The sequence below is a fragment of the Ranitomeya variabilis genome, chromosome 2 (assembly GCF_051348905.1).
Source record: "Ranitomeya variabilis isolate aRanVar5 chromosome 2, aRanVar5.hap1, whole genome shotgun sequence".
Lineage (NCBI taxonomy): Eukaryota > Metazoa > Chordata > Amphibia > Anura > Dendrobatidae > Ranitomeya > Ranitomeya variabilis.
In genome coordinates this window covers 197,826,665-197,850,937 of record NC_135233.1, presented here as the reverse complement: position 1 = coordinate 197,850,937, position 24,273 = coordinate 197,826,665, and the positions used below count along the sequence as shown (strand labels likewise).

The 24,273-nt window shown below is 43.4% G+C and overlaps 1 protein-coding gene across 8 annotated transcripts in view; it reads left to right on the top strand.

The window, feature by feature from the left end:
• Positions 1-24,273, top strand: part of LOC143804881 (diacylglycerol kinase eta-like) — a 266,345-nt gene that overhangs the window by 59,772 nt on the left and 182,300 nt on the right. The gene's annotated exons all lie outside the window — the stretch shown is intronic.

The window sequence follows — 24,273 nt, the reverse complement described above, 5'->3', positions numbered from 1 at the left end:
GAGAGTGAGACAGAATTTTCCAGCTCAAAAGTTTGAGTCCTCATTTTTTTCAATAGGGTTTGAGTTCTGATTCAAGATTGGGTACAGTTCTGGTACCAGAACCCGAACTTCCACAGGTCCGCTGATCCCTAAACCTGACAGTGACACAGATCTGTGTGTGAGAGCTCATCCACCATCAGACTTGCCAATGCTGATTGTTTTGGGACTAAGTGGGTCTGGTGAGTGTGATTCTTTTGGGGGTATATTATTTCCTTTTGGGGGTTTACTGCTGTAAATACTTGTGTATTCTATTCACTTTTTTTACATTGACCATAACAAAAATCCAGCCATCAGATAGGTGCTATAGTGAGACAAGAAGTCTTTTTATTATTATTATTTATTATTATAGCGCCATTTATTCCATGGCGCTTTTATATACAGTAGATAAATATTATGTAAATATAGTATAGGTAATGTATACGGTAGTATTAATAATGGCACCCTGGAAACTTTCTACATAACTATAAATGTGGCTATAAATCAACTACGAGAGCATTGAAAAAGAAACAGACCTATTCACAAATGATGGCTAGCCATGAATATATTATGTAAGTATATCTTTGACATTTACTCGCTTTGTTTAGAAGGTGTCTAGTTTGGAGGATGATCCAATGAATGGCCATTTCTGTAATAAAATAATATTTATTTATCCGAATGAATAAAACTCATTCTCTGATATATGAGGATCTTGACCATTGTGCTATTTATTGCTAATTGTAATGAGATAATTAAGTGCCTTAATGAGCCTTTTTTAGCAGTAATTAGGACCATTCTGTGCTTTGCAGATAATTTTGAATGAATGTAAATGGGTAAAAACTCCCCGTATAACCACATCCTTTCTAAGAATTAGCTCGGTTCTTGCAGACACAACTCTCCTTGAGATAGATAATTTATGAGGAGCTAAGAATAGAGAGCTTATATTTAGCCAGGACACACCCAACCCAGCTCTACAATAGCTCAGAATTAGGTCAAGTCCTCGGTATGTATAAAAGGTAATTATATATTGTGTCAAAATATTTTTTGGCAGACACTTGTTCCCTTATTAAAGTACCTAAAATGGAAACAGTCAAATTTTATTTTTAAATACAAAATTCCCCTCTTAGATAGTTATGGTGTAGTCTGAAAGGTGTGTATCCTGCATAATTTGGGTCTTTTTCTATCATTTTGATTCTTTGTTTTGATGTTTAGTCTTCTCTGTAAATGGGCTGTGTTGGCGGATGGCGTGATGGTCAGAGCTGGGCTGTCCTGTCGGCCCCGTTACATCTCTCCCCCCTCTCTCTTTCACATAGTCTCACTTACAGTATGGCTGTTCACACGTCCGATTTTCTCGTGTGACTGCTATCGGTGGTTTTCACAGATAGCACTCGTACCTGTAATAGTCTATGGGGCAGTACAAATATCCAGTTTTTTCCTGTGCTGCCTATTCTGTATGCCCTTCCAAAAAAAGATAAAGACCTGGAACATCCACTTGTCCTCCCTATTGTTTCAAGACGCGGGTCTTTATTCACTCGTGCTGTATATTAATCACGCGGCCTTGATCATGTGACCGCGGGTAGATGGCTAGATAACATGGTGTGGCCTAGTCCAGGATTGGACAGGGTCTGTGGATGCGCAGGGGACTACCGCACACAGTGTTCCTTCGATTGGATTCATGGTTGCCTGGATGACGAGGATGCTTGTACATCATTGGCGCACCGGGACACGACCCACTTTCACATATCTTGGCTTTGTGATCTATGTCTAAGTAACATGCAATGTTATATGTATGTGGAATATCCTGTTGGTATGTTAAGCACTATGGGATTATATATTATGTATGCATTTTTGGTGAGTACGATGGATGGAATTTTAGATCGTGGGCAGGAACGAGAGTCCTGATTTGTGCTTTCTTGATTATCTGTGCTGTTGTTTGCACCATTTCTGTGCTTGAAAAAGACCTGTATTAGGTCGAAACGTTGCATCCTGTATGGCAGAATGACTGCTACGACCCATAACCGTTTACTCCCATTAAGTGACACCAACAAATTATCAAAATTGAAGACTTTATTGGGAAATATAGGCATAAAATTTCCATCTTTTAACTTTGGGTAAATATTTGGTCGCAGCTTATAAACTCAGGCAATATCTGCCAACAAATTTGGGTGTAGGGAGATTTACTGCCTTCCGGACTCCCGGGCAGGTATCTTCACCACCAACAAAACTCCACCCTTACGCAGCTGCAACTGAAACAAAACCATAACAAAAGGGGAGGGAGGGCGGGAAACAGGTCCGGGTCCAGGGATCGGATGTGCTATCAGCACTTCCTGGTGCCAGAAGCAGAGAATAAGCCCCGCCCCCTCTGCGGGGAGTTAACCCCATATCCCATTTTGGACTCACTAAATGGGAGATCTGCTTTTAACACAGGGGGAAGGCGCAGCAGTCAGGGGACAGCGGCGTAAGCCGCAGTGTCCCAAAAAAAGAAGTTGTTTTTTGTACCACCCGAAACTGGACGCGGACTACGGTTTTCTACTTGTGTATGTTTTCAAGTGAGCTCCTTGGAATTTGGCACGACACATCATCTTATGGGAAAAATACTTGGCTTCTTACTTATCCAAGATTAGTGCTGCGGGCAACTTTTTTTACTATGATTATGTATGTCTCATACTAAATCCTCTTATGGTATGAATTTTAAACATGGTTTGTTCTTCATTTATTTCATTTTGTCCCTTTTTTCGGACTTATTTGCATTAATTTAGATATTTTGATTATGCATAATTATGTTTGGTCTATCGTAATTTTCTAATTGATTGGTGTCCTTTCTTCCATATGACTGGTTTAAAATGAGTCTCGCATAATCATGACTTTATACTATGACTAAGGGTGTTGTCGACAAAAACGTGTCAGTTTTTTAACATTTATCCATGGATTTTGCTTGTTTTAATGTAATCTAAGTAAATGAATATTTTATATTCACTGGATGGATGTGCTGGTTTTCCCCCTTTCTCTCTGCATGTTGAGAATAGATTTAATATTAGAGAGAAACATTCTAATTTTCTATATGCTATGTACAAAGATAAGGTACAGTTGTTACTTCTGAAGGAAATACATTTTAAAGCAGGCAATGTCCCGGTTCCTAGAAATAGGACCTATACTAGTTGGTATCATAGAACCAATCCATCGTACAAGGCAAAAGGGGTCAGCAATGTAGTGCTTGGACCGCTGCCATGTACGGTCCCGTCTGAGGAGAGGGCATTGATGGTAGACACTTTGTCTTGACAATGTTGATTCACTATGTTCTATTAATAATCGTCAATTTCTATGTCCCAAATCAGGAGCAGTTAGGCAAATGCAGAACACTTTGTTTCCAAATTGGAGGAGTTTTCTGAGAATCTTCTGGTTGTAGTGGGAGATTTCTTCCTTTGGTAGCACTTACTATTCTAGGTCTCTTCTTGATATGCAACTAATTTATATTTGAAAAAGTACATATCCTCAAGTCAGAAATTTGCCAAACCCCTCCTTTCTCCACAATCTATACCACCAGTCATCTCTCCACCTGGCATCCAGAATCTAGAATGGGTTCACTGGTATGATCAGACCACTCCCCAGAGTACCAGTCTTTGGATTTTCCTGGTTTTGGTTCCTCGATTCTGGCATTGGAAGCTTAACGATAAACTTCTGAAGGGCATGCTATTTTTCTGCGTGTTTAGTCAAGGGCATTTCAGATTTCTTTGGGCATCATGAAGATGACCCAACACCTTTACTGCTTCTGTGGAAGGCACTCAAAGGCGTGGTCTTTGGGATATCAATGCCACATTGTCCACATCTTAGATAGAGGGTGCATAAGATTCATCTACTTGAACTTTTCAGGAAAATTTGGACTACTTGCATATTCGCCAGAGGGTTGTGATGCTGAACCTTAACCTGATACGTTGCTTTGAGATTATTTCATGGTCGTGCTTCATAATCATTCCATCAAATAGGTGCTTAAGGATGACCTCTCATTGGGTCAAAAATGTCCAAATCTTTCCCCTTATTTTATTCATTATGCTTCCCTGAGATCTCCATTTTTATTATTTTTTATTCTGCCATACCGTTCCAGACATATGGTTTTTTTTTATACATTATATGGTCTTTACCAAGGGGGTGTTGCTTACAGCATCCTTTGGGGCATGTCTTTATGCTTCCCTGCATTATTAGTTTGTAAGCAAAGCCCCCTTGGTAAAGACCATAAAGATTATGGATACATATGGTGGATTTAAAAAGCCTAAACAAACAAAACTGAATACTCAGGGGAGCAGCATTAATAAAACAAGAGCAGACACTGGACACTTTTCACAGGGTGACAGGTCCCCTTTAAAGGCTGCACAAGAGTGAAACCATCATCAACCCTTATACATATATTTCAGGAAACTTTGGATCTGCAAAGGGAAGAAGAAAATACCACATGTGTGTCTAACCAGTGGGTCAAGAGTCTTAATACCAGTCCCTATGTCGTAAGTGACACAGTTGAGTCTGCAACTATCAGGAAACTCAAGGTGGAAATGGCAAAATGATGGGCAAGTCATCATCCCAGGCTTTCAGTACCCTGAGTGGCAGGGCGTTTGAGGACAAATTCTCAAAGATGCTGAAAACGTCATCAGTCAGGATATTTTGCTTGTAAGTGTCTTGTAGCCAGACCAGACAATGTTCAGCAGCCACCACTCAATCCTTCCTCAGCTGCTAGCCATGCAATGGAGAAGGACAGTGTACAGCTTCCAGTAGCATATCAGAACTAGAAAACAATTTTTCTCCTTATCACCAGAAGATGTGTGACATAAAATAATCTCACGTTGTACAAAGAAGGAAATCAAAGCATTGTCCCCGTCTTTCGATCAGTTGTCAATCCAGACCAATCCAGACAGTCAGTCTGCCCAGTATCCAGTACTGAGGTTGCAACAACATCAGCACCAAGGTCTCAACAAACGAAGCAGAAAGTTCAATGATGAATCTCTTATTACATATTCGTGAACTTGGACTCCATGTTTTGTGTAGGAATAATGTGTATTGGGAATGTCCTAATGGAATGTATGCTATAGCCATTTTTATAGACATGGCCATATTGATACTATATGTAGGATGTCACTGATTCAGTTGATATTGATTCTACGAAAGCAACCTGCAGTAACGTCATCACCAGTGGCAGATAAGACCACAGAATATTTCCTAGAAACCCATAAAGTAAAGAACGTTTCTTGGGATGTTGTGCAACAAATGAAGCTGATTCAACGCAAGCCTGAATCGGTGATCCCATTGCCTACAACATACTGGACAATTGGGCTGGAATTTATATGCGAACTGTGTATATAGATGACTGCACTGGTAAACTGGAGTGAAGTGTAATGGGGTATTTCCTATGCCAGTTGTATTGTCATCTTGTCTGTGGGGATGGTGGTATGGGTTTTCGCCCCCTCAATCTCCTGTCAGTTCTTATGTGTTTTGTCTGTGTTACCGGAGTTGTGGGGAATGCGGAGAAGTAAGTGGGAGGATCTAGGAGGAGCTAGTGGCCACCGATGAGGAGCCATTTTAGAATGATGAGGAGATGCTGATGGTGCAGTGAGGGGGAAACCCCGAGTAAGAATGGTCTCAGCCCATTATACCACACTGTAATCCTTGTAGTGTGTGCGAAAGCCCTGATAACAAGTGAAAGACAAGTGATAGTGCTCTGCTCGCAGAGTACACCTATTCAGGTGGGGATCCTGTGTATTCCCTGAGCTTTGTTGTATAATCCTTCTCCCCTGCTGGCATAAGTAATCAAATAAAAAGGAATTAAGCTGTCAGGACTCTGAACATTTTTTATTACCTTTTTGTACATTACTGCCCTTTTCCAAGATAGCGTCTTTGGTCTCATGTGCACTGTGTCTTCCTGCTATAAAACTCCACCCCAGCCTTCAGTCTGTGCTAGAGTATTCTGCCTTGCATCCAGCTCCTGACCTCTGGTGACTCCCTGGCTATATACTTGCTCCTGTGAACCTGTGGGGTTATCCTGCTACTCTGCTCTGAGTTCTTGCTGCATACACCAGTTCCAGTAATCCTCCTTCATCTGCTGCTCGTGTTTACTTCCATCTGCATTTGCTGGACATGTAAGCTGTTGCTGCTCTGCAAGATCCTAAGACTATTACCCAGACCTCCCTTGTTGAGCTAAGATATTATTTGAACTGCCTTATAAGCATATCTATCTGTGTTTTGGACTAAGCAAGGACTTATTCGTGTCAAGTATCCTCAAGAATAATTGTGCTTCATAGACTTTCTGCGTGATTGCATTTTCCTCTGAAGTTTCCTATAGACTGCTGAGCTGCATTTGATATTTGCACCAAGTGTTGTGGAATTGAGTTTCTCTCTGCACCTGTTTGAATTACCGTGTGATAATATAGACTTACCACTTATAAAACTGTGTCCTGTAGTTGTCTTGTTCCACCGAAAGAGTCTCCTGAGTTATCCCCTATAATTATTACGGGATACTCTAGCCTAAAAAAAAAAGGAGACTGCTGGAACAATGACTGCAGAAAGCAGACTAGAGCAGGTGTTTTCCATAATTAGATCACTGCAGAAAGATGTGGAAGGTCTGCAAAAGAAGTTTGGAAGCTTTGAACACAATCAACAAGTGTTTGGACAGACTTTGCAGGACGTAAGCACCCGCATGGCAGCCCAGGAAAACAAACTTGCTGGCATAGAGTCCCAGTATGGACGGGCTTTTCAGGACATAAGCACTCAAATAGCTGCACAAGCGACTTTTCCCTCTGGGCAACCGCCACCAGCTAGCCCACCTAAGTTGCCCCCATTCAGATTTAATGGTGATCGCGACAAATTTCGTGGCTTTGTGAATCAATGTATGCTATATTTTGATGTGCATGCTGACCTTTTTCCTAATGATAGATCCAAAGTATTGTGTGTAATAATGCTGCTGACCACACGAGCGCTCGCCTGGGCGAATCCGATGATTGAGTCTCGTGACCCACGGTTAAATAACTTGGATAATTTCTTGGCCGCTATGGCATTAATGTTTGATGATCCTAATCGCCGTGCAACCGATGAATCTGCTTTATTGTCTTTACGCCAGGCTAAACGTTCTGTTATTGAGTATGCTACTGAATTCAGGAGATTAGCGGTAGATACCAATTGGGACAGTTATGCACAATTGCCTATTTTTAAAAGGGGTCTGTCTAGTATTGTAAAAGATGAACTAGCACTCTCTGAGTCACCACAAGAGCTAGAGACATTTATACAGCATTGTGTGCGCATTGGCATTCGCCTTACTGAGCGTAGGCAGGAGAAGTTTGCTGCATATAACCGTATTTCTAACTTTTCCCTTCCTTCCAAAGAGCCTGCAGGTAAAACATCTCGGGAGGTGGAGGAGGTGCTCATGCAAATTGAGTCCATTCAGAGGCACGAGATCAATGAGCGCCGGGAGCATCGCCTTCGTGAAAGTCTATGTTTCTACTGCGGCCAGTCTGACCACTTCTTGATCAATTGTCCTAAGTGTCCTAGACGGCCTAACAAGGTGCTAGCAGCCGTAGGGGAGTATGACAACTGTGATGATGAATCTGACATCTCTGAATGTAGCCTGCCTTTAAACACTGTATTCCATTCGCTTTCTATGACTTCACCCCCCAAGGAGCTTAAGGAAAAGAACTCTCACTGTTCTCTCCCTATTAAGATCCTGTGTTCAGGACAGTGGATTTCCAGTCCAGCTATGATTGACTCTCGTGCAGGTGGCAATTTCATGGATATCCCATTTGCCAAGGAACATGGTATTGAAATTCAGCAAAGAGCCTCCCCAATTACCATGGAAACAGTGGATGGGTCACCTTTAATCTCTGGGCCTGTGGATCAGGAGACCGTACCCCTTGAAATTTTGTTGGAGCCTAATCATCAGGAGCAACTCTCTTTCTTGCTAATTTCTTCTCCTCATTTTCCTGTGATTTTAGGCATTCCTAAACCCAATTATCAACTGGGAGACCAAGGAGATTATCTGTCCAACAAGGAGCAACTCAGCGTTAACAGAAGCTGTCCCTGAGTTCACGGCTACGGAACCACATGTACAGGTATTTTCTTTACCTCCAGCATATAAAGAGTTCTCTGACATCTGTGACAAGAAGAATGCAGATCAGCTTCCTCCACACAGGCATTATGACTGTCCCATTGAGTTGCTTCCTGGGCAGCTATTCATTTTGGTAACGTATACCCTTTGGCGGCACCTGAGCTTCAAGCCTTAAAGGAGTATATTGATGAAAATCTGGCCAAAGGCTTCATACGTCCTTCTTCCTCACCAGCAGGGGCACCTATCTTTTTTGTAAAGAAGAAGGATGGGACCCTGAGACCCTGTGTTGACTGTCGGGAACTCAATAAGGTAACCGTACGAAACCGTTACCCTTTGCCTCTGATTCCCGAATTACTGGAAAGAGTCCGCCATGCTAAGGTGTTCTCTAAACTGGATCTTCGTGGGGCTTATAATTTGGTGCGTATTCGTCCAGGGGATGAGTGGAAGACAGCATTCAGATGCCGTTATGGACACTTTGAATCTCTTGTGATGCCCTTCGGGCTTTGTAACGCCCCTGCAATGTTTCAACACCTTGCTAATGACATTTTCAAAGATTTGTTGGACTAGTTTGTAGTGATCTATTTGGATATACTAATCTTTTCTGACTCTCTACAGGAACATGAAGAACATGTCAAAACTGTTTTAAGATGTCTGAAAGAGAACCATCTGTATATTAAGCTGGAGAAATGCGAGTTCCATCGTTCTGAGATACAGTTCTTAGGTTATATCATCTCTCCCCAGGGGCTGAACATGGAATCTGGTAAGATTCAGGCTATCCTTGACTGGCCGGTACCCAAGAACGTTAAGGAGGTCCAACTTTTTTTGGTTTTGCAAATTTCTTCATTCGAAATTTTTCTGATATTGTCCGTCTCATTACTTCCTTGACAAAGAAGGAAAAGCCCTTTAAGTGGTCATCACAGGCTCAAGAAGCTTTTGATCGGCTTAAGATCTGTTTCACATCAGCACCGCTGTTGATACACCCAGATCCAACACTTTCTTTCATTGTGGAGGTGGACGCTTCTGATAATGCTTTGGGGGCTATTCTCTCCCAAAGAACTGGAGAGAAGGGTCTGCTACATCCTTGTACTTTCTTTTCCCGTAGACTAACCTCAGCAGAGAAGAAATACGACGTGGGAGACAAGGAATTGCTGGCTATTATTGCGGCTTTCAAAGAATGGAGGCATCATCTGCAAGGAGCTGCACAACAGATCATATTGCTAACTGACCATCGCAATTTAGAGTTCCTTAGATCCGCTAGATGTCTTTCTCCTCGTCAGGCTCGTTGGAACTTATTTTTAAATCAATTTAACTTTGTTATCTCGTACCGTCCAGGTTCTCGTAATGGGAAGGCTGATGCTTTATCCCAAATCCATGCTGCGGATTCCGTACCTGGAGCCCCGTCCAAGACTATTCTATCTGATGCCAATTTCATTGGAGTTATCCACGATCAGGACTTGTGGAAGGAGTGCAGGGAGGCCTATGACGGTGATGTATTTCTGGCCAACCCACCTGTGGATATTAATCTTGTCTTTAAGGGTGGCGTGTGGTTCAGAGATCGACGTATCTATGTCCCTGAGGTCGTCCGTCTGCAGATCCTCAAGTTGGTACATGACTCCAAGTTGGCTGGTCACAGGGGATACAGAAGACACAAGAGTTCCTGAGCCGATTCTTCTGGTGGCCAACTTGCCTGAAGGATACCAAGGACTATGTTCTCTCTTGCGAGGTATGTGCTCGTTACAAGACTCCTCATGTGGCACCTACAGGTCTTCTACAACCATTACCTGTTCCGTCCCGCCCTTGGGGGTCTATATCAATGGACTTTATTGTGGAGCTGCCTACATCGGGGGCATGAATACAATCATGGTGGTAGTTGATCTCCTGACTAAAGCTGCTCATTTTGTTCCATGCACCGGCTTCCCCTCAGCTAAAGATACAGTGAACTTGGTTGTACAGAATGTCTTTCGGTTGCATGGGGTTCCGAATGAGATCATCTCTGACCGTGGAGTGCAGTTCACTTCAAGATTCTGGAAGGGGTTTTGCTCTGCACTCAATATTAATGTCTGTCTCTCTTCCGCTTACCATCCCCAGACAAATGGTCAGACTGAGCGTACCAACCAGACGCTGGAACAATATCTAAGATGCTATGTCAGCCATCTCCAGGATGATTGGTTGGAGTTGCTGCCGTTAGCCGAATTTTCATATAACAATTCTCAGAGCGCCTCCACTAAATTTACACCTTTCTTTGCCAATCTGGGTTATCATCCGTGTATCTTACCTAGGTTTCCAATTAATTCTCCGGTTCCGGCAGTGGAGGAAAAGCTGACTGCGATGAGGCAAAATCTGGAGGTTCTGAAGGAATCCCTGACCACAGCTCAAGAACGTTATAAGAGATCGGCTGATAGATTCCGTAAACCTGCACCCATGTTCAAGGTAGGAGATTCCGTGTGGTTAGCAACTAAGAATCTGAAGTTAAACGTTCCTTCACAAAAACTTGGACAGAAATTCATTGGCCCTTTCAAGATCAACGGTATTGTGAGCTCTGTGGCCTGCCGGCTGAAGCTGCCTAGGACTATGAAGATACACCCAGTTTTTCATGTATCTTTACTAACGCCTGTTTCTCCTAATACCTTCCAGGGACGTGTTGTGCCACCTCCGCAGCCTGTGGTGATTGATGGGCAAGAACAATTTGTGGTGGAGGAAATTGTTGATTCCAGGATTCGCAGGAATCGGCACCAATATCTGATAAGATGGCAGGGATATCCCCCTGAGGAAGACTCTTGGGAACCTGTGGAAAACATCAATGCCCAACCGAAGATTTCTCGTTTTCATCAGAGATTCCCTGAGAAACCAGGTCCAGGATCGTCCTGAGGCCGCTTCTAAGGAGGGAGTAATGTCAGGACTCTGAACATTTTTTATTACCTTTTTGTGCATTACTGCCCTTTTCCAAGATGGCGTCTTTGGTCCCATGTGCACTGTGTATTCCTGCTATAAAACTCCACCCCAGCCTTCAGTCTGTGCTAGAGTATTCTGCCTTGCATCCAGCTCCTGACCTCTGGTGACTCCCTGGCTATATACCTGCTCCTGTGAACCTGTGGGGTTATCCTGCTACTCTGCTCTGAGTTCCTGCTGCATACACCAGTTCCAGTAATCCTCCTTCATCTGCTGCTCGTGTTTACTTCCATCTGCATTTGCTGGACATGTAAGCTGTTGCTGCTCTGCAAGAACCTGAGACTATTACCCAGACCTCCCTGGTTGAGCTAAGATATTATTTGAACAGCCTTATAAGCATATCTATCTGTTTTTTGGACTAAGCAAGGACTTATTCGTGTCAAGTATCCTCAAGAATAATTGTGCTTCATAGACTTTCTGCGTGATTGCACTTTCCTCTGAAGTTTCGTATAGACTGCTGAGCTGCATTTGATATTTGCACCAAGTGTTGTGGAATTGAGTTTCTCTCTGCACCTGTTTGAATCACCGTGTGATAATATAGACTTTACCACTTATAAAACTGTGTCCTGGAGTTGTCTTGTTCCATGCAAAGAGTCTCCTGAGTTATCCCCTATAATTATTACATAAGCCATATTATGTCCACAGCATTACAAAATGATGGTTATGTTAACAAAGTGGCTAGTCCTCCCCCCTTTGCACCTGGGAAGAAGTAGAGAGTTTGGTGGTGCTTTTCTCAAAGGAGGAGATGGACTTGGCCTTTAACTAATTTGCATTAAGTAAAAGTCCTGGCCCTGATGGCGTTAATAATAGGTTTTATAAAACCTTATTTGAGCAGTTATCTCCTTTCTTAACAAGGGTATTCATTTTGATTATTGATGATAAGAGAGGCTCTTCTACATTGATTTAGTTACTGGATAATTTCCTTGATAAATATTGATATTAAAATATATTCCAAAATAATCGCCTCTAGACTGTCACTCTTTTTACCACTTGAAATTATTGACGATTAAGTTGATTTTCCTTAAAGGCTGCAAGGTCAGAGACAACATTGGTTAATCATGTCCTTAGGAAGAATCGGGAGGCATACCAAATCTCATTAGATACTGTAAAAAGTTAGACATTTTATAGGTTATACTAAGCGCTTTTATTGTCTGTCCTGGAGAAATGGGTATACCCTGAGGGATATTACACAGGATCCTGGCTCTTTACCTTAAACTTGTGGCAAAGATGAAGATTAATGGTTGTGGAGACACAGCATTGTATCTTAATTAACCAGATTACTATTTTTAGCAAGCCAGAAGGAATAGACTGTTATCTGTATGTTGACTTTTGAATTTAAGCATTTCTTTCTGGCTGGTCAAGAAAACAGACTTTTGTTTGTGTAAGCCTGTAATATTGACTTGTAAGTTGGCATTTCATATACCATATTGTGCTGTTATCCTTGATGACTAGTGATGTTTACTGATATGCTAATTATGCATTGTGTTAGGTCAGATAGTTTGTTGACTTCTAAAACAGAGGAGGAAAAACTATGCAAGTAGATTAAATAATCAAGTAATGCTGCTTGATATTATCTCCTGTTGTGGATTCTGTTTTTGGGCTCCCTCTGGTGGTTACAGCTGGTACTGGGTGACTTTGGTGGGTTGCGGTCTCTGGTTTCCACCTGTCCATCAGAGGCTGGGTGTTTCCTATTTAACCTGGCTTTCCTGTCATTCCCTTGCCGGCTATCAATGTATCAGTGTGTCTCTGTTACCTTTGCTACCTGCTCCTAGGCCTTCAAGACAAGCTAAGTCTGGATTTCCCTGTTTCATGTTTGCTTTCATGTTTTTAGTCCAGCTTGCAGATATGTAATTCTCTGCTGCTGGTTGCTCTAGTGGGCTGAAATTACCACTCATGTACCATGAGTTGGCACATGAGTTCAAGTAATTTCAGGATGGTATTTTGAAGGGTTTTAAGCTGACCGCGCAGTTCACCTTTTGTATCCTCTGCTATCTAGCTTAAGCGGGCCTCATTTTGCTGAATCTGTTTTCATAACTACGTTTGTGCCTTCCTCTCATTTCACCGTCATTATATGTGGGGGGCTGCTATTTCTGTGGGAATATTTCTCTGGAGGCAAGATAGGTCTGTGATTCTTCTGATAGGGGTAGCTAGATCTCCGGCTGGCGCGAGACGTCTAGAGTCCCCCCAGGAACGTTCCCCGGCTGCTGTTAGTTGAGTGTTGAGGTTCAGGATCGCGGTCAGCTCAGGTTCCATCACCCTAGAGCTCGTCCTGTTTTTGCCCGTGTTATGTGTTTAATTCCCTGCCATTGGGAACATGACAGTATAGCCGGCCCACAAAGTGTTAATTGTTTGGGCTGAAGCAGGAGAAAAAGAAGTGTTGAAGGGAAATTTTTTTTTTTTCCCTCAGAGTTTTGCTGCCTAGCCCTTAATTGCTGTCTAGCTGCTTCTTACCTCCTCTTAACCCTTGAATGGCTCTGACCTTAGCTGTTTAACATGGATGTCCAGAGTTTGGCTTCCAGCCTGAATAATCTTGCTGCAAAAGTTCAAAACATACAGGATTTTGTTGTTCACACTCCTATGTCTGAACCTAGAATTCCTATTCCAGAGTTTTTTTCTGGAGATAGATCTACCTTCCTGAATTTCAGGAACAATTGCAAATTGTTTCTTTCTTTGAAATCTCGCTCCTCTGGAGACCCTGCTCAGCAGGTCAAGATTGTAATATCTTTCCTGCGGGGCGACCCTCAGAATTGGGCATTTGCATTGGCACCAGGGGATCCTGCATTGCTCAGTGTGGATGCATTTTTTCTGGCACTGGGATTGCTCTATGAGGAACCTAACCTGGAGATTCAGGCTGAAAAGGCTTTATTAGCCCTCTCTCAGGGGCATGATGAAGCGGAAGTATATTGTCAAAAATTTCGGAAATGGTCGGTGCTTACTCAGTGGAATGAGTGCGCCCTGGCTGCAAACTTCAGAGATGGTCTTTCTGAGGCCATTAAGGATATTATGGTGGGGTTCCCTGCGCCTACAGGTCTGAATGAGTCTATGGCTATGGCCATTCAGATTGATCGGCGTTTACGGGAGTGCAAACCTGTGCACCAGTTGGCGGTGTCTTCTGAACAGGCACCTGAGACTATGCAATGTGATAGAATTCAGTCCAGAAGTGAACGGCAAAATTATAGGCGGAAAAATGGATTGTGTTTTTATTGTGGTGATTCAGCTCATGTTATATCAGCATGCTCTAAACGCACAAAAAAGGTTGATAAATCTTTTGCCATTAGTACTCTGCAGTCTAAGTTCATTTTGTCTGTAACTCTGATTTGTTCACTGTCATCCATTTCCGTCGATGCCTATGAGGATTCAGGCGCTGCCCTGAGTCTTATGGATTGGTCATTTGCCAAACGCTGCGGTTTTAGTCTGGAGCCTCTGGAAGTTCCTATTCCTTTGAAGGGAATTGACTCTACACCATTGGCTATGAATAAACCGCAGTACTGGACACAAGTGACCATGCACATGACTCCCGTTCATCAGGAGGTGATTCGCTTCCTTGTACTGTATAATTTACATGATGTACTAGTGCTTGGTCTGCCATGGTTACAAACTCATAATCCAGTCCTGGATTGGAAAACAATGTCTGTGTTAAGCTGGGGATGTCAGGGGGTTCATGATGATGCACCTCTGATTTCAATCGCTTCATCTACTCCTTCTGAGGTCCCTGCGTTTTTGTCTGACTATCGGGATGTTTTTGAGGAGCCTAAGCTCAATTCGCTCCCTCCTCATAGGGATTGTGACTGTGCTATAGAATTAATTCCTGGCAGTAAGTTCCCTAAGGGTCGTTTATTTAATCTGTCAGTGCCAGAGCATACTGCTATGCGGAATTATATTAAGGAGTCCTTGGAAAAGGGACATATTCGTCCATCTTCGTCCCCTCTGGGAGCAGGTTTTTTTTTCGTGGCAAAAAAAGATGGTTCCCTGAGGCCTTGTATAGATTATCGCCTTCTGAATAAGATTACAGTCAAATATCAGTATCCATTGCCATTATTGACTCATTTGTTTGCTCGCATTAAGGGGGCTAGGTGGTTCACTAAGATAGATCTTCGCGGTGCGTATAATCTTGTGCGGATAAAGCAGGGTGATGAGTGGAAAACCGCATTTAATACGCCTGAGGGCCATTTTGAGTATTTGGTAATGCCTTTTGGACTTTCTAATGCTCCTTCAGTCTTTCAGTCCTTTATGCACAATATTTTCCGTGAATATCTGGATAAGTTTATGATTGTGTATTTGGATGATATTTTGGTGTTTTCTGATGACTGGGAGTCTCATGTTCTACAGGTCAGGAAGGTGTTTCAAGTCCTGCGGGCCAATACTCTGTTTGTGAAGGGCTCAAAATGTCTCTTCGGAGTCCAGAAGATTTCTTTTTTGGGGTACATTTTTTCTCCTTCTACTATTGAGATGGATCCCGTCAAGGTTCAGGCGATTTGTGACTGGACACAACCTACATCTGTTAAGAGTCTTCAGAAGTTCTTGGGTTTTGCTAATTTTTATCGTCGGTTCATTACTAATTTTTCCAGTGTTGTTAAACCTTTGACTGATTTGACTAAAAAGGGTGCTGATGTTGCTAATTGGTCTCCTACGGCTGTGGAGGCCTTTCAGGAACTTAAGCGCCGGTTTTGTTCTGCTCCTGTGTTATGTCAACCAGATGTTTCACTTCCTTTTCAGGTTGAGGTTGATGCTTCTGAGATTGGAGCGGGGAAGGTTTTGTCACAGAGAAGTTCCGATGGCTCGGTGATGAAGCCATGTGCGTTCTTTTCTAGAAATTCTCGCCCGCCGAGCGCAATTATGATGTGGGTAATCGGGAGCTTTTGGCCATGAAGTGGGCATTTGAGGAGTGGCGTCATTGGCTTGAGGGTGCTAGACATCGTGTGGTGGTCTTGACTGATCACAAAAATCTGATTTACCTTAAGTCTGCCAGGCGTCTGAATCCTAGACAGGCTCGTTGGTCGTTGTTTTTTTCTCGTTTCAATTTTGTGGTTTCATACCTGCCAGGTTCAAAGAATGTGAAGGCAGATGCTCTTTCCAGTAGTTTTGTGCCTGACTCTCCTGGAGACTCTGGGCCTACTGGTATCCTTAGGGATGGGGTAATATTGTCCGCCGTCTCCCCAGACTTGCGACGTGCATTGCAGGAGTTTCAGGCGGATAAACCTGATCGTTGTCCACCAGAAAGACCGTTTGTTCCGGATGATTGGACCAGTAGAGTCATCTCTGAGGTCCATTCTTCTGTGTTGGCTGGTGATCCTGGAATATTTGGTACTAGAGACTTGGTGGCCAGGTCTTTTTGGTGGCCTTCCTTGTCAAGGGATGTGCGCACCTTTGTGCAGTCTTGTGAAGTGTGTGCTCGGGCTAAGCCTTGCTGTTCTCGGGCCAGTGGGTTGTTGTTAACCTTGCCTATCCCGAAGAGGCCTTGGACGCACATTTCCATGGATTTTATTTCAGATCTCCCTGTCTCACAGAAAATGTCCGTTATCTGGGTTGTGTGTGACCGCTTTTCTAAGATGGTTCATTTGGTACCCTTGCCTAAGTTGCCTTCCTCCTCTGAGTTGGTCCCTTTATTTTTTCAGAACGTGGTTCGTTTGCATGGGATTCCGGAGAATATCGTTTCTGACAGGGGATCCCAGTTTGTGTCTAGATTTTGGCGGACGTTTTGTGCCAAGATGGGCATTGATTTGTCTTTCTCGTCTGCATTCCATCCTCAGACGAATGGCCAGACGGAGCGAACTAATCAGACCTTGGAAACTTATTTAAGGTGTTTTGTTTCTGCTGATCAAGATGACTGGGTTGTCTTTTTGCCACTGGCCGAATTTGCCCTTAATAATCGGGCTAGTTCTGCTACTTTGGTTTCTCCTTTCTTTTGTAATTCGGGGTTTCATCCTTGTTTTTCCTCTGGTCAGGTGGAGCCTTCGGATTGTCCTGGAGTGGACGTGGTGGTGGACAGGCTACATCAGATTTGGAATCAGGTGGTGGACAATTTGAAGTTGTCTCAGGAGAAGACTCAGCAGTTTGCTAATCGCCGTCGCCGCGTGGGTCCCCGACTTCTTGTTGGGGACTTGGTGTGGTTGTATTCTCGTTTTGTCCCTATGAAGGTCTCTTCTCCTAAGTTCAAGCCTCGGTTCATCGGTCCTTATAAGATCTTGGAGATTCTTAACCCTGTATCTTTTCGTTTGGATCTCCCAGCATCGTTTGCTATTCATAATGTGTTCCATCGGTCGTTATTGCGGAGGTATGAGGTGCCCGTTGTTCCTTCGGTTGAGCCTCCTGCTCCGGTGCTGGTGGAGGGAGAATTGGAGTATGTTGTTGAGAAGATCTTGGATTCTCGTGTTTCCAGACGTAAACTCCAGTATTTGGTTAAGTGGAAGGGTTATGGTCAGGAGGATAATTCCTGGGTGGTCGCCTCTGATGTTCATGCGACTGATTTGGTCCGCGCCTTCCATAGAGCTCATCCTGATCGCCCTGGGGGTTCTCGTGAGGGTTCGGTGACCCCTCCTCAAGGGGGGGGTACTGTTGTGGATTCTGTTTTTGGGCTCCCTCTGGTGGTTACAGCTGGTACTGGGTGACTTTGGTGGGTTGCGGTCTCTGGTTTCCACCTGTCCATCAGAGGCTGGGTGTTTTCTATTTAACCTGGCTTTCCTGTCATTCCCTTGCCGGCTATCAATGTATCAGTGTGTCTCTGTTACCTTTGCTACCTGCTCCTAGGCCTTCAAGACAAGCTAAGTCTGGATTTCCCTGTTTCATGTTTGCTTTCATGTTTTTAGTCCAGCTTGCAGATATGTAATTCTCTGCTGCTGGTTGCTCTAGTGGGCTGAAATTACCACTCATGTACCATGAGTTGGCACATGAGTTCAAGTAATTTCAGGATGGTATTTTGAAGGGTTTTAAGCTGACCGCGCAGTTCACCTTTTGTATCCTCTGCTATCTAGCTTAAGCGGGCCTCATTTTGCTGAATCTGTTTTCATAACTACGTTTGTGCCTTCCTCTCATTTCACCGTCATTATATGTGGGGGGCTGCTATTTCTGTGGGAATATTTCTCTGGAGGCAAGATAGGTCTGTGATTCTTCTGATAGGGGTAGCTAGATCTCCGGCTGGCGGCGAGACGTCTAGAGTCCCCCCAGGAACGTTCCCCGGCTGCTGTTAGTTGAGTGTAGAGGTTCAGGATCGCGGTCAGCTCAGGTTCCATCACCCTAGAGCTCGTCCTGTTTTTGCCCGTGTTATGTGTTTAATTCCCTGCCATTGGGAACATGACAATCTCCATTCTTACCCTTTATGTAAATACTGAATGAAGGACACTTGTTAAGTATAAAAATAGGTTACATGCCTCTGTATAGAGAGACTGTGAGACAGCCAGAGATTGAGCTAAGACATCCAGACATCCTAAGGACAAGAGGACAAGAGGCAAGACAGCAGCCACAACATCACGGATCCATCATGAGGGACACAGATTTATTATTCTACAGGATGCCAGCTTAGGGAATTTTGACCCCAGCTGGAAGAATACAGATTTGCTCCATTGACTATCACTGAACCATGGATACATTTGGAGAAAGTCAGGATTCGGACCTGCTGGTCGCCTGGCTCCATGGAGATGTTCAGAGAAGCGAGGTTGTGGCCCTCCGGTCATCTGTCCTTGTGCCTCAATGGACTGTCAGCTTCCTAAGCTTGTTGTTACCTCCTCTCTGTGTGCATACCACAGGTGGGGTAATCGACCCTGGACGATGAAACCAGGTTGTGACCCTCCGGTCAACTGGCCTTGTACCTGAATGGACTGTCATCTTCCTAAGCTTGCTGTTACCTCCTCTCTGTGTGTGTGCCATAGGTGGGGTAGTCGACCTTGGAAGCATTGAAGCAACAGCTGCCATTATCCCGGTGAGTCAACGTAAGGGTGAGACTCTGTAATGTGCACCATCTTGGGGTATTTTGCTGGGTCTGTTCTACTAGCTGCCTGTTTTGTGGTTCAATAAAGCATTGCCACCCTGTTTTACCCTCACCCTGTGTTGTCTGAGTAGTGTTTTGCCCACATTAAAGTGAGAGCAAATGCGCAGTGGGACGATCCCTGGTCCATGCGGTTTTGGCTAGTGGACCGGGGCGCCTCCGTGTCTCTACAATGGTGTAATCCCATCTTCAGCAACAAAAATTCTACCCTACAGGAATGCCTTTTATTTCCACTATTGTATGTTTTTGTAATGGAGCATTTGGCAAATAGAATCAGAGGTAGCCCAGACATCGGCACCATTGTAGAGAATGCGTAATATACCTTGTTCCTGTATACTGACAATGATACAGTCTCTCCTACGGACTGGGGCTTAATTTCAGCCCTGGCATTTGAAATCACACAGGACCATGTTGTCTCTGTCCCCAAGCACCATAACAATATTCCTAATGATACCTGTGGCCTGCTGTGGTAAGTGACAGAATCTGCGACTTTGTGCTCTGTTACAACTCTTAACAGCATGGGTGTCTTGAGATCACCGATTCTGCTAACAACGTAGTAGACAAGGCAACCTACAACTTGACAGGCCCTTCTGGCATTTGCCAGAATTGCCAGATGGCCAGTCCGGCCCTGCTCCTATCTATAGTTAAGGAATTAAAAGCCAACAGTTGGGTGAGCATTTGTAATGTGAATTACTCCAAAACACAGACTTTAAATGTTACCCTGGCACCATTTCTCAATAATCAGTTGACTAGTATCTTCCCTTTCATATTGTATCAAAATTCTAGAGTTTTACCTAACTTTCAGATTTATTATCCCCCCAACTAGGCCCTCACCATTGGTTGCATTGTGTCTGATTTTAAATGGTGCAATAAAAAGAATTTATTTGGTGTAATCAAAACTGATATCTATTACAGAATTTTATATATGTTCCAGACTATACCTCTCGATTCCCCTGCTTATTATTTTGAATAACTCACTTGGGCCATCCTGCTCAGAATAGTGCGTCAGTTCCACTCCGCACCTTTCACACAAAGGTTTTGCTTGGAATCACCACTCTTTGAAATAACTCTATGCTCTCTGCCATGGTCTGGTGAGGAGCTCGCGCCTGGGGTGTTACACTCTCCAGTGTTCACTACACTTGGGTTGTTTGAAAAAAATATCTCGTGTCCACATTGTTGTGGCTGCAGCCATTGAGCAGCCGCTCGTCAGCTGAAGCTCATTGGTATTCCATCGAGGTGGACATCAGCTCTGATGAAATAGCAAAAGCTGTGGCTGACTTGTTGCAACTCATCAGTATTCTATCAAGGTGGACGTCCGTTCCGACTAAACAGTAAAAGCTGCAGCTGACTTGCAGCAACTCATTAACTGCAGCCGACACATGAAACAATGTCACCTCACCGAACAGCGTCTCCAATATCACCGCTGAAGGACATTGAAGGACGTGTTCTATGCACTGCTTTTATTGTAATGGCATCCTGAATGATTAAGCTTGGGCTTTCTGTTAGTAGACAGACCCATTAGCACTTTCTTTTAAGCACTTTTTTTAAAATAACTTTCTTCCCCCTCACTCTGCACACAACTCAATTTCTTGGTCGCTTTCCATCAGAAAAAAATACATCTGTGTCAGTTGATTTTCTTCACTAAATCAACCTCAGAGATCAAGATCTTTCATGAGTCCTGCCTGGCAATCAATTTTCTTGCATGGAATATGAACAGTTGCAGTGATTTGTGCATTCTGCATCCGAGTCATCGCCCCACATAGCATAAAGACGACTTTTCCAGCTTCCCTTCTTCAGAGTTCACCTTGTTCTAACACACTTTTTAAGCTTACAAATTGAACCTTATTTCACTATGATATGGGAGAGGAATTTTGAGATGACCTTTTCGGTGCAGGGATGATCAGTAATGTTCACTTTTACCCATAAATTACCAATTGCTTGCTCTGCTCAGGAGAGTTATAAAATTTTGTCACAGTAGGACAAGGTCCTGATACTATTACATAGCGTGTTTCCTTCCATGTCCCCCCATGCTGACATTGTTGTGAGTCTTTTTGGAAAGCGATTTTTTTGAGATCTGCATTACTGTAACTGGAGTTGCATCCGTCAGCTCAGCCCATGTGGCCCTGCTCTACGTTAGTCCTGGTCCTTCAAGCATGCCCAGTGTCACCGAGACGCTGGTAGTCAACCATAGTGTCGACCGTTGCAGAACGCATGCCAGAATTGAGCCACCTGATACTTATGAGACAAATGATGGTGGAAGATGCCGACCACTATTACAAGTTTTTTAAGGAACTTGAGCAACCTAAAATATTTCTACTCTGGCTGCAGCCTGGAGAGACGGTTGGTCTATATCAGTACGTTTTTTCATGCTAATTTCTGCAGGCTTGGTTTCTTTCCGTGAAGGCTTCTGTTATGCTCACCTGGTGAGATGATTCCTCTAAATTCCAGGTCCTGGTGGGCACATGGGTCCTGGGCGTTAGTGCAGCAGGCAGGAAGGCACGTGTGGAGCAAGGACTTGTCACATTGGAGAAGACATAAGGACAGGTACAGAGATGATGTAGAAAAGTCTGAAATAGCAATCAAGGGAAGCAGAGGAATCACAAGTTCAATATGAACAGAGTCCAACAACAGCACAATAGATTGCAGCAAACTAAGGACAAATTCATAAGATGATTGCCAGCACATCAATCAACAAGGCAGAGGTGATACAGAGTCTCAAAGATCTAGCAAGGTGAGTCCAAAAAGAGCTGAAGGTGGAGCACACCAAACAAACTGAACACATAAGCTTAATGCTAAGACATAGGTGTGTGTCTTAGTGGGCCTTAAATAGGCCTAAAAAGAGGAGGCCATCAAGCCATGCTGGCAACTTTCAAAACCCAAGGTGGAGCACAGCAGAGGGCAGTGGACCCAACGGAAGGAAGTAGATCTTGGTAAACTTGAGACAGGTGCATAACAACTTGCCTACTTTTATCTCACACCCCTTCCAATTTCAACCTATTGTACTGGAAATGTAGTTGTCCCTCCCCACTCACTTTTTATATTATTATTATTATTATTTAATTGTATTATTATCCAGGCCATAATTATGCTCAATATGTGCATTCTGCTGTGTCCAGGCTAGAATGCTATGACTACTAGTTAACATATTACTCTATTAGATCTATGATATCTAGTATCCCAGAAAAAAAGAGAAGATCTATGACTTGAGTAAAAAAGCCAATATTTATTTAGAATGTTCATAAAATATGCAATAAAAAATACTTAAAACAGGGATACCTCAAGGAACATTCCACGCCTGCATACATAGTTGTATTTGTGTAGAACGATAGACAGGTAAATAATCATAGGAATTCATTTATAGCACATTGTCAGTGCAAAAGATCGCTTCCCCTATGCAATTGCAGAATTCCACAATTTACACACCATATTATGTTCCTCACCAGTAACCATTTCCCTCTTGAATATATCAGGAATAATAAATGTATTAGGAAATGCTACCTGGACATAAGTTGTTTGCTGTAGGTCTGGTACAGTCTTGCAGGTCTGGTCAGTCCCACTTCCGTAATGAGTTTCGCCTCTCTAGCTTCTTCCTGGGGGAGTCATTACATAGTGGAAATGATCTTTTGCACTGACAATGTATTATACATTAATTCCTATGGTTATTTACCTGTCTATGGTTCTATAAATACAACTTTGTATCCAGGAGTGGGATGTTCCTTGAGGTATCCTTGTTTTATGTAGTTTTTATTGCTTATTTTATGAATATTCTAAATAAATGTTGGAGTTTTTATTCAAGTCACAGATCTCTTTTTTTTTTTTTGGGTTTACAAGATGTCAGCGATCTGATAGATTTATATGTACCTTTTGAAGTGCTGTGTATTATATTGGGACCCAAATTGATCATAGTTAACATATTGATAGAAAAGATGTCTCAGAAAGCAATCAAAATTCTTATTTATTCAGTTACGTAGCAGTGAACAATAATTTACAGCAACAGGGATTTTAAGACAGTGGAAAGCATCTAGCCCTTTTATAGGCCTTTACCAGTAACAGGGCAGTAGCGCTCCAGTATAAATGCAGGAAGGATCCATACAGTTTATTATCTTTTTAGTTTTTATTGACCATGCCGTGATTTCTCTACTACATGGCTGGCCCAAAGTTTACCTTCTGAGGTCCCCTTCACACGCCCTGATATTACCGGCACTGGAAAAAACAGCACTGGTGCTATTTGTGTCCGTGTGTAACATCCGTGTGCCGTCCGTGTGCACCATCTGTGTGTCACGTACCGGTGTCTAGGAAAAGCTTTACAGTTATCTCTGTTCCCAGGCGCCAGGTGCTGAATCCAACTCTCATCATCGTCTCCTGGTCTCCATGAGATAAGCGAGACCAGGCGACACTGATGACAGTTGTAGTCAGCACCCGCCAGCTCCTGGGAATAGCCCTAACTACACCTCTCATCATCATTGTCTGGTCTCCCTGTGATCAGTGAAGCCAGGCGACACTGATGAGAGTTGTAGCCAGCACACGCCGCCTGGGAATAGCCTTAACTACACCTCTCATCATCATTGTCTGGTCTCCCTGTGATCAGCAAAACCAGGCGACACTGATGACAGTTGTAGCCAGCACACGCCGCCTGGGAATAGCGATAACTACAATTCTCATCATCATCGCCCGGTCTCCCTTCAACCCGTGAAACCAGGCAACGCTGATGACAGTTGTAGTCAGCCCCCGGCACCTGGGAATAGCCCTAACTACAATTCTCATCATCATCACTCGGTCTCCCTTCATCCCGCGAAACCAGGCGACACTGATGACAGTTGTAGCCAGCACACGCCGCCTGGGAATAGCGATAACTACAATTCTCATCATCATCGCCTGGTCTCCCTTCAACCCGTGAAACCAGGCAACGCTGATGACAGTTGTAGTCAGCCCCCGACACCTGGGAATATGTTATGATTCCAATGGCAGAGAATCTCGGAGATTACAGCAAAGTCTGCAAACATAAATACCAGCTCATAGGGAAGTGGTAACTAGGCTGACCATATACAGTGGGGCAAAAAAGTATTTAGTCAGTCAGCAATAGTGCAAGTTCCACCACTTAAAAAGATGAGAGGCGTCTGTAATTTACATCATAGATAGACCTCAACTATGGGAGACAAACTGAGAAAAAAAAATCCAGAAAATCACATTGTCTGTTTTTTTATCATTTTATTTGCATTTTATGGTGGAAAATAAGTATTTGGTCAGA